Raw genomic sequence first — 10691 nt, 5'->3', positions numbered from 1 at the left:
GTCAAATAAATAAATAAAAATCTTTAAAAAAAAATTCCTTTGTTAATACTAGCAAATTGAATTCAACAGCATGTTAAAAGGATCATATACACCATGACCAAGTGGAATTTATTCCAAGGATGCAAAGATGGCTCAAAATATGAGCATCAATGTGATAAACCACATTAAAAGAATGAAGGATAAAAATCACATGATCATCTCAATAGATGTGGAAAAAGCACTCGATTAAATTTAACAAACTTCCATGATAAAAACTCTCAGTAAAGTAGGAATAGAAGGAAATCACTTCAACATAATAAAACCATATATGACAGGTCCACAGCTAATATATCCAATAGTGAAAAGCTGAGATTTCTCCACTAAGCTCAGGAACAAGGAAAGTATGCCCTCTCGTACTATGGCCACTTCCATTCTACATAGTACTGGAAGTCCTAGCCAGAACAACTAAAAAGAAAGAAAAGGCATCCAAATAGGAAAGGAAGAAGGAAAAGTGTCTCTGCAGATTATATGATCTTATATATAGAAAACCCTTAAGACTCCACCAAAAAATGTTAGAACTAATCAACAAATTCAGTAAGTTTGCAGGATACAAAATCAACATACAAAAATCCGCATTTCTATATATTAATGATGAACTATTTGAAAAGGAAATTAGGAAAACAATCCCATCTATAATAGCATCAAAAAGAATAAAACACTTAGGAGTAAACTTAGCCAAGAAGATAAAAAGACTTAAATAAAAAAGAAGAAGAAGAAGATAAAAAGACTTGTATGATGAAAATGACAAAACACTGATGAAAGAAATTTAAAAAGACACAAAGAAATGGAAGGATATCTTGTGTTCATTGATTGGAAGAATTAATATTTTAAAATTGTCCATGCTACTCAAAGCAATCTATGAATTTAATGCAATCCCTGTCAAAATCTCAGTGGCATTTTCTACAGAAATAGAAAAAACAATCCTAAAATTCATATAGCACCACAAAGCACTCCAAATGCCAAAACAATCTTGAGAAAGGAGAACAAAGCTGGAGGCATCACAATTCCTTCTTCAAAATATATTCCAAAGCTACAACAATTAAAACAGTATGGTACTGGCATAAAGACAGACATAGTCTGACAGTCAGTGTCACTGAGTTTCTAGAATCCTTGGTGCCAGAGCTATACATGCTTTGCAGAGTATCCCAATAGACCAGACTTTTCTAAAGTTGCTGATATTTTTTTCCACCTTGAACCACCAGTGCTGATAAAATTGTTTATTTTGCTCACACATGGGAACTTGCTAAGAAGTTATTAGCCTCTTTGATATGCTGGGATTCCCTTGAGTTGGACAGTTTAGTGTACTTAATCACTTGTTTTTTAGCAGCACTCCTATGGAGAGACAGCAAGAAGGAAAAAAAAAAAAACAGATACATCACCAGATGGAGAAAAGCATTAGTCACATTTGACCTTTTGAGTGTTCTATCATTGTCTTCTAGGCCCACATTTGGGGAGATCTCTGTTGGGCAGATGATTGGAGCCAGCCTGCATGTGTTCAATAGTGAAACCTAAAAGAAAACTGAAACAAACAAGCAATGGTGTCTGAACATATTAGGTCACAAAGAAAAGCCTGAAGTGTTGTTGAGTGTATTTATATGGAAGTTGAGGGCAGAAGTGGGGAAGGTGAGAGGAGAAAAAGTCCAGTGCCATTTTGTGAATGAAAACATAACACAGGAAAGGTCCTCTTTTAAAATTTTTATTCAACTTTTCCAGGATGATGAGTCCTTTGACTCTGTTTAATTCAATTCATTTATAGTCAGTCTCTTTCCAAATTAATTTTGCTCCTCTTTTCTGACCTTTCCCCTGTGAGGAAAAACTAAATTCAGTGCCCTGTGAAACATCTCTATTTTTGCTGTGCAAGTGGGTAATGATGTTTAAGGCTGGAAAATGCTATTAGGTTTCATCTTTCTACCTGCTCCGAAAAGTTTGCGGCCCTATCCTGGGCTGCTACGGAGGATATCATCATGACTATAAAATAATCTCGATTGCTGCCATTAGTACAACTACAAGGAAGTTAAGAAGGGAGGACAGGGCGCCTGGGTGGCTCAGTTGGTTAAGCAACTGCCTTCGGCTCAGGTCATGATCCTGGAGTCCCAGGATCGAGTCCTGCATCGGGCTCCCTGCTCGCCAGGGAGTCTGCTTCTCCCTCTGACCCTCCCCGCCTCATGCTCTCTCTCTCATTCTCTCTCTCTCAAATAAATAAATAAAATCTTTAAAAAAAAAAAAAAAGAAGGGAAGACAGGCCCGGCTGACCATAACATGACAAATGATGAGATGCTTTTCACATTGAAGCAACTCTTTTCAAAGTCACAGGATAAAAAGTATAGCTATTACTTCTCCCTCCAACATAGAGAAAGAAAGAAGAAAGAAGAAAGAAAGAAAGAAAGAAAGAAAGAAAGAAAGAAAGAAAGAAAGAAAAAGAAAGAGAAACCTAAACCTTCAGAAGAGTGAAACCATGGAGATTCAACAAATTTATCCAGAGCCTCCTCCCCTCTTTGTCATTACAGTCTGAGATCCTAAACGAGGCTGCCTCCTTACCAAGTTGCATTCAAGACTGGGGTTCCTGCCTTTCTTTGCTGTATCCCCATGGAGTAGGGAATCATCTGTAGAGACTTCTCCCCAAATCCACTTCCCAGGGGACACAATCAACCACCCCTATGAACAGAAGCACCATGGGAAGAAGGGTGGGGTAGATAGTGAGTTTTCCTTAATAAGAATGGTTTGGGGCTTTTTTTTTTTTTTTTTTCCAGTTTTATTTTGGTACCACGGAGGCCGAAATGGAAACTCAGTTTCAACTTAGAGAGAATAGGCTCTTTCTCTTCACTCTGTTAATATTTCATCCACAGGGTTCTAATTATTGAGAGCCAAGTGCAACTGACTAGACCACCCAGCCTGTTGCTTTATTTCTAAGATGAACAACAGAGCCACACTCCAAGTATGAGCTCTGTTCACAGAAAGGTGACAGCTCGGGCGCCTGGGTGGCTCAGTTGGTTAAGCGACTGCCTTCGGCTCAGGTCATGATCCCAGGGTCCTAGGATCGAGTCCCACATCGGGCTCCCTGCTCTGCGGGGAGCCTGCTTCTCCCTCTCCCACTCCCCCTGCTTGTGTCCCCTCTCTCGCTGTGTCTCTCTGTCAAATAAATACTAAAAATAAAATCTTTAAAAAAAAAAAAAAAAAAGAAAGGTGACAGCTCACCAAGACCCTCCTTCCTCAAATGCAGAGCAGACGCACACACAAAAGAAAATGAAAACGGACTCTTCCTTAGAGAGAGAGGAAAAACAGGAAAGGGAGGCAAAGAGAAAAATGAAATGACACCCTCTCTGTCGCCTGAAAGCAGCGGCGAGGGCGAATTGGAAAACATAAAGACCTCATGTGGAAATTGCTAGGAGGGTGCAGAGACTTTGCCTGGAATGGAATAGTTTCGAGCTGTTTTTTAAAAATCTGCAGTATTCAATTCTTTCATCCCTGAGATGCCTGAAAAGAATTAGAACAACACAAGTCCCAGCAACAAAAGCTTCGTTTGAGCTCAGCAGCGTACACCCACCAATAGAAGTAGGAGTAATGCAACTGCCTGCCCAGCTTTCAAGGTTTCAAAAACAATAACCCCAAACTTCCTCAAGGGTTTTGCTGAGCTAGAAGGAAGTACAAACTCTTGCACTTGATTGAGAAAACACCTTGACTTCAGTCCTTTCTAATTCAGATTGGAGATAAACAGCCAGAAATACAGGCCAACGCATGGCAGAGTCTAATTCTGTGGTATCACTACAAACTGAGATCTTTGCCCAAACAATGCCAAACTTCTGTGTTAAGGGAAACGTTGCTGGAATGAACTGAGCTGCAAGATCTTTGGGGGAAGGAAGAGGTCTTGTTCTCCTTTGTCTTTCCAAGCAGATGCCTCAGCACCTGACATGTAGTATTTGCTCATTCTTATGTTCATTTATTGGAGAATTTGGGGGAAATAATGGCATGTGGGGGGGAAAGGAGTAACTGCAATAAAGAGAGGGGAGCCTTTTCAAGAGAGAGAAGGCAAAGAGTAAACAATGCTAGAAAGAAGTAGGTATGGGGAAGTGGTATGAGCAAGGGTGGCAGGTCAGCAGTGAGAGATAGCCCTCAGGAACCGTCCAGTACCTTGAGAACATCAGACTCTCCTGTCCCTCTCTGCCTTTACACAAACTGTGCTCTCAGCTGGGACTTCCCTCTCCACCTATCAAAATCCAATCTATCGTCCAAAGGCAAGGTCAAATGATACCTTCTTTGCTCCCCATGGTTGAACACCTGTTCATGCACAGCACGTTGTCTTTATATTACAGCAGCGAGGATGTGGGGTTCTCATCAGTCATTTTCACATCTGCCTCCTCTACTAGGGCTGTGGTCTCAATGGGGGCTGGGACGTGGTCCCCCTATTCCGCACCCTCCAGCACTCAACCCAGAGAAGACACAGAGTAAGGGACTCAGTGGAAGTGCATTAACTTGAATGTAAAGAATACACTCTATTGAGGAAATGCTGCCCTGGTGCAGGGGTTGGGGTGGAGTTTTCCTGCCCCAATTTGCTCCAGGTCAAAGCCCACAGCAAACAGCTGAAGGGCTAAGATTCCCCTATTTGTTCCTCATCCTTGGTGGGCAGCACCAATGGGCATAAAGCCTCTCAGAAATGCTGGGGTTTGGTGACCCTCCATGACCTTCCATGACAGCCCACCCCTGATGCCCTCTGGGGCTGACTCTAGGTACGCACTTTGACCTCCTGCCCTGGATGGGACCTGGCTGCCGGCCTTGTGGTTTCCATACACCTTTCCTCTGGAATCCTGAAGTCTTCTCTACACTGATCTTTTGCTACCACTTCACACAGTCTTCTGGTCTTGATTCTTGTCTCATTTCTCAGACCATGTCCGTCTGTGGATTCTGTGTTCTGTTAGGGCATGGAGTCCCACAGTTGTTCTGACATCTGTCTTGGATGCAGTCCGAGTGGGACTGATACCACACAATACTGGTGGGATAGCACTGATGTCTCTCAGCAACACTGGACACGGTCAGTCACCCCTTCCTTCTTGAAACATTCTTCTCTTTGCTCCCAGGCCCCCAGAGCCTCCTGGTTTTCCCTCTAGCCGTCTGGTCCCAATTTCTTTTTCCTGCAGGTGCTTTCTCTTCCAAGTTACTTCAACAGCAGAGATTCTCACAATTTAAGGTAAAGAAGAATAGCCTGGAAAGCTTAAAATGCACATTCTTGGGCCCTGCCCACAGGTATTCTGGTTCAGAAGGGGTCTGAGGGTCTGAATTTTAACAAGCACCTCAGGTGCTTTCGATACCATTGATGCACTGAAAACCGAAGCTCAAACCAGCTGCTATGGTTGGTAGGCCTTGTGTTTTCATTCTGTGACCTCCTTCTGTGACCTTCAGTGTCAATTCTGTGTCTGGCCTAAGCTGCTCCTCAGAGCTCCTGTTCTGGACAAAGGCACCCACCTACCCGACAACTTGAAGGCTTCCAGCCATTTCCAACTCCCCTAGAGGTCCCGATCTCAGTGAGTGGCATTTTCTTCAACCCAGCTGCTCAGGGCAGAGGACTCTCAGAATCTTCCTTGGCTCCCCTGTCACCCTTGACTCACATATCCAGTCTACAGGCAAGGCCCGCAGAGTCTTCATTCACAATAGGTCAGCCTCAATAAAGCAGCCAGTAGTAGTCTGTCCTAGGTAAACCTAATCATGTCACCTCAATGCTTTATAAACCTCCATTTACTTCCCAAAGCACCTGATAGACTCCTCCCAGGCCTTTCACAATTTACCCTGGGGCTTGGCCCCTGTGGCTTGTGGGCCAATCCATCCGCACCACCTGTTTCCTCAATGAAATTTCACTGAGACACAGCCCCACCCGTTTGGTTTGTTTACTTATAATCTACAGCTACTTCCGTGCTACAACTGCAGAGTTGACTCGTTATAGCAAAGACCACGTGGCCCACAAAGACTTTAGTATCCGTTATCTGACCCTCTGCCCAATAAGTCGGCCAACCCCTGGTCTAGTCTCTGCCTACCTCACCAGCACCACATAATGAGCTAATTCCCACGTTGGGGTCTTGGCCCATGTTGCTCCCTCAATTTCAAATGCTCTGCCCCAACCCCACTCTACAACAACTAATTAATTTGAACTCACCCTTTAGGTCTTTAATTTAAATGTCCTTTCCACAGGACAGCCTCGACTAACTGATGCCCCCCCTTCTCCCCACTCCAATATGAACAAGGTCAAATGAATGAAAGCCACTTAGGGGACATACATGTGTCTTTAGGAGAGTAGGTTTAAGTCAGTCCGCCAGTTTCAATCGATCTGAGCTACACGAGCTTTACACGTGATACGACTGAAGGAAACAAAGAGAGGCCTCAGTCCACTGTTGGTCACAGGCCTGAAATGCCACCATTTGTCCTATCAACATGATCTCCTCCTCTCGTCCTCCATATCCTCTCTTAAAATACCCCTGAGAGTATTAACATACACATGTACATGTGAATTAGCTGCAATGTAAATTTGGTATTTGAAAGTGAATCAGGTAGAAAGAAAAACCTCAAACAGAATTGGTGTTTTAATGGGAGTGGGGAGCACTTGGCCACTGTCACAGAAGAGGATGTTTGAACAAGGAGCTATGGGGCTGCCCAGGCAGCAGGCAGGGTGATGGACAGGAAGAAAGAGGAGAGGCCAGAGGGTCAATGTGCTTTGTAACATGTCAGCAACAAATCAAACGAAATATTTTTATTCCCTTCTATTCTTTTCTACTTAGACATTAATTAGGCAGAGGTTATTTATACATTTAACACCATGACTGTTTAGAAGTGAAGTATGATTCCAAAGTGTAAAACTGCTAATTCTGAATGAATTGTTTACTAGTACCTGAAGGAATACTCTTTGCGAATAAAGGGGTCAGCAAATGCACAGCAGCTACTTTGAAGGGGGCCCTAGTTAATAGCACTGAATGAAAAACTCACAACTGCATTTCAGAGTGATTTCGGATGTATTCAGAATCTTTAAAAAACGAACAGCACCCCATAAACAACCAAAAACCCTCGAGGTTTGAAGATTTTATTTTTTTCCCTTCCTTTCCTTTTTTTTTTTTTTTTTTTTAAAGAAAACTTTGTCTCTATGGAGTGAAATTCAAATAAGTATTTATGAGAGTATTTTTTTTTTTGTAATTCAGATAATTTGTGGTTGCTAGTCTTAATATAGTCTGTTGAGCTATAACCTGAATTAAAATTCTTTGGAATAATTTTCAACTCTATCTAATTGAGGGTAAATAATAAAAAAATAGACCCAACTCTAATTAGAGAAGATGATATAACAATAAACTAACCTTTGTGTTCCATTTGCCAAGCTCAAGAAATAACCTCAAAATTGAAAATGTAGGACTGGAATAATAAATATAAGCACATCTTATTGTTGCTAGCGTGAGGTTGTTACTAGAGTGCCATCTTCAGTGCAATGTACAAAGAAGTTGTTTTTTCCTTTGTGAGAAAATTAAACATCAGAGACTATTTATTCTTTTTGGAATGCTGACACAAAATGAAAACACTAAAAATTAGAAGGATACTTATGTCTCTTCCAAAATGATGCTTCATGTCTAACTGGTATTTGAGGTTATTGATTTGTTATTCTAATATCCAGTGGATATCATCTATTAGTAATTAAGCTATTATAGATCGAGGATTTGAATGTTTGGGACAAAATAGGTATTTGAAAGTTTTGACTCGCTTGATCAATGACTTTAGTGTATAAACCAGAGAATCCTGGGATCTTAGAAGTGTTCTCCAAGAACAACTAGTCCAAGCTTGCATTCAAATACATTCTTGAATAACATCTATCCTCCTTGTCAAAACCATTCTCACTTTGGATACTTGTACGGATAAAGAACTCTGTATTTTGAAATCTAGCTCATTCCAGTTATGGGCTGCTAGAAAACCTTATGGAAAATGTCCTTATGCTACATTGGAATGTCTCCCTGCAGCCTCACCCACAGATCCTCATTCTCTTTGGAACTTCCAAATAGAACAGTGTAATGGAAATAGCATTATTCTGTGAGTCAGGAGAAACAGGTTGTAGACCAGATTGGTCTTAATATGTTACTTGGCTTTGGGCAAGTCACCTTCCCTCTCTAGCCCTAGTTGCTCTTCCAAAAGAAAAGGAATGGGGATGAAATGATCTGATTTGCAAATTCAAGGAGTATGTATATCCCATCTTCCTGTGATGGTTCTTAAACGTTGGAGGTGACTATTTACCAACAGGCTCTTGGTTTACCCCTGTTCCGATAACCTTTAAGATGGAATAAAAACCATTTAGTTCTATCGTAAGACCACTATGTTAGGTCAGCAACTGGCCTTCATCAGTATGTTTATAGTCAAATGAGCAGCTGAAATCAGATACGCGTTTGAGATTAAATAACCCAGTTAGTGCTCACACATTCTACACTGCGGCCGCATCTAAGCAACCAGGATGACTGTGCAGAGAATGGAAATGCTGTTCCGGAACTGAGTCCTACTTCCCTCATAACGCACATATCGAAGCCTACAAAAAAGCCGACATGTTCAAAGGAAGGTGATCTACCTTGATGTAAGTGTAATAAAATGCCGGTGTTTGGGTTCTCTGAGAAGCCCTCTTTTCCTAAGGACAGGCTAGTTCCCTTCTTAATCCTAATGGTTTTATCCAGTTTCCAATACACATTTCTGTGTGACTGCTTAGTTACATACAGTAAAAAAAAAAAAAAAAAAATGCTTTGTGAATTTTCACGGTGAGAATTGATACAGCAGCATTTCAGCAGCTGTGCCAAACCTGAGCAAATGACAATTTTCTGAAATAGTGCAAGGAGAAAATAACAGCCATGTTTATGGCAACACATGGCAAACCTGCCCACTTCTTTAGTTATTGCAGGGACTCCCGAGTGCAAGCTGATTTCTCGGAGTCCAGCTCTGGAGTTAAGGCGCTGCCCTTCGATTCTGCTGCAAAGAGATCTAAGACACAAGAAATATCTTCCTAAAGTTGGCTTTCCCACCCGATAACTCACTCTGTCATCTTATAATTATTTTTGTGTCAGCAGGACTTCCTTTTAAATCAATCACTTACTGTACTAAATTTTCTATATTTCTGGAAGTTATAGAAGGAAATGAGCAGATAGAAGTGTGATGATTCTTTCTATAAATAAACTGTGAGTTTCCAGGATGGAATTACTTTCCACTTTGAAGGAGAGCTAGGCATAAAACAACTAGTAGCTGTTGTGGCCTGGAAGATAACTGGTAAATAAAAAACAAAAATGGCAATGTGGAAAACACATTCAATCGAAATGCTCTCTAGATGCGGTAATACTACAATGGCAAATATATGTTTGGACATAGAAGCCTAGATTATTTCGTGTGTCCCGTCACTAACGACCAAACAGCAGTGAAAAAAAAAAATCTCCCTGAGCTAGGCTGTGCCATAGATGATGTTGGCTGTTCATAGCAGCAGAAGAGAAGAATTTCCAGCAGGGAGGACTTGGCAAATGTGACACATCCTGCTACGGAACAAGGAGACCCATGGCAAAGACATGGCTTCCTGGGGGTTCTTGCAGGAAATGGCTTTTGAAATGTGCACTTGGTAATTTGTATTGAAATACAATTTCTGAAAACAAATCAAAAGGCTTAGCAGCTTTTTACCATGGGATTAGGAACCCAAATGTTTGTATCGATTTCTTTTGCTCCCTATCAAAATTCATTATATGTACTAGGCATATTTCACTTCCTATTCTTATTAAGCACCAGCACTGCCTATTTTTTTTTTTTTTTTTTTACAGCTAGAGCTCTACCAGGAGGCCCTGACAATCAGTCAGTTCGTGATGTCAGTCATCCCGGAAACGATTCCACGGAAGCTGAAAACGTAACCTGTTGTTTTAATTGACAGTGAATTCCTTGAAAACATACGAATTACTAGCGTTGTGTTGCTACATCCCAGGTTTCATGTCAATTTACAAGAAATAAAGTGGAGAGAGAGAATAAGGAGAAAGAAGTCTATGATTTGACCTATGTTGCCATGATTCTTGTTTAGGAATCAGATTCTGAGTTCTTTTGATAAATAAACATTTTTCCCCCTCTGAATACTCCTTTGTCCTTATCCTCCCTGATTTTAGGTACAGAGCTCTTTGATCAGTAATTTGCAACCTACTTGATCTTCTTTCTTTTTAACCTCCATGTTCTAATAATGTCTAATCAAATCCTTCCCTGGGCTTCATTTTTTTGGATCTAGATGTCTCTACATGGTTCTCTGAATAATAGTTGTGAAAGGTAGCTGCAGCATTGATTTGTACCTTGGTTGGCTACCTGGGAGTTCCATACAGCACTGTGCCTTAAATATGCTTACAGATGAAAGGATGATAATGATGATAAAGTTAACAAGGAAAATCAAAACCAAATATCAAGACAGTGGACATTACTGAAATCCAAGGAAGTCCTGGGAGGTAACTGGGCCAAATTTCTAGTATGTATGAACACGGTGGTCAGGTTTCCATTTAAAGTGAAGAAAAAAGCAGGACATTTATCACTGGGGCCCCAATACCTACTTTGATTTGGAAAATCTAGGTAGTCAAGGCAGAAACATTTTGTTTATATCAACTAAGTAATTCCCTTTGTGCATAATTCACTATTTGTGTGTA

This window comes from Phoca vitulina, unplaced genomic scaffold (genome assembly GCF_004348235.1).
Source record: "Phoca vitulina isolate PV1807 unplaced genomic scaffold, GSC_HSeal_1.0 scaffold39, whole genome shotgun sequence".
Lineage (NCBI taxonomy): Eukaryota > Metazoa > Chordata > Mammalia > Carnivora > Phocidae > Phoca > Phoca vitulina.
The sequence above is the reverse complement of the archived record's forward strand: the minus strand, read 5'-3'. Positions refer to the sequence as shown.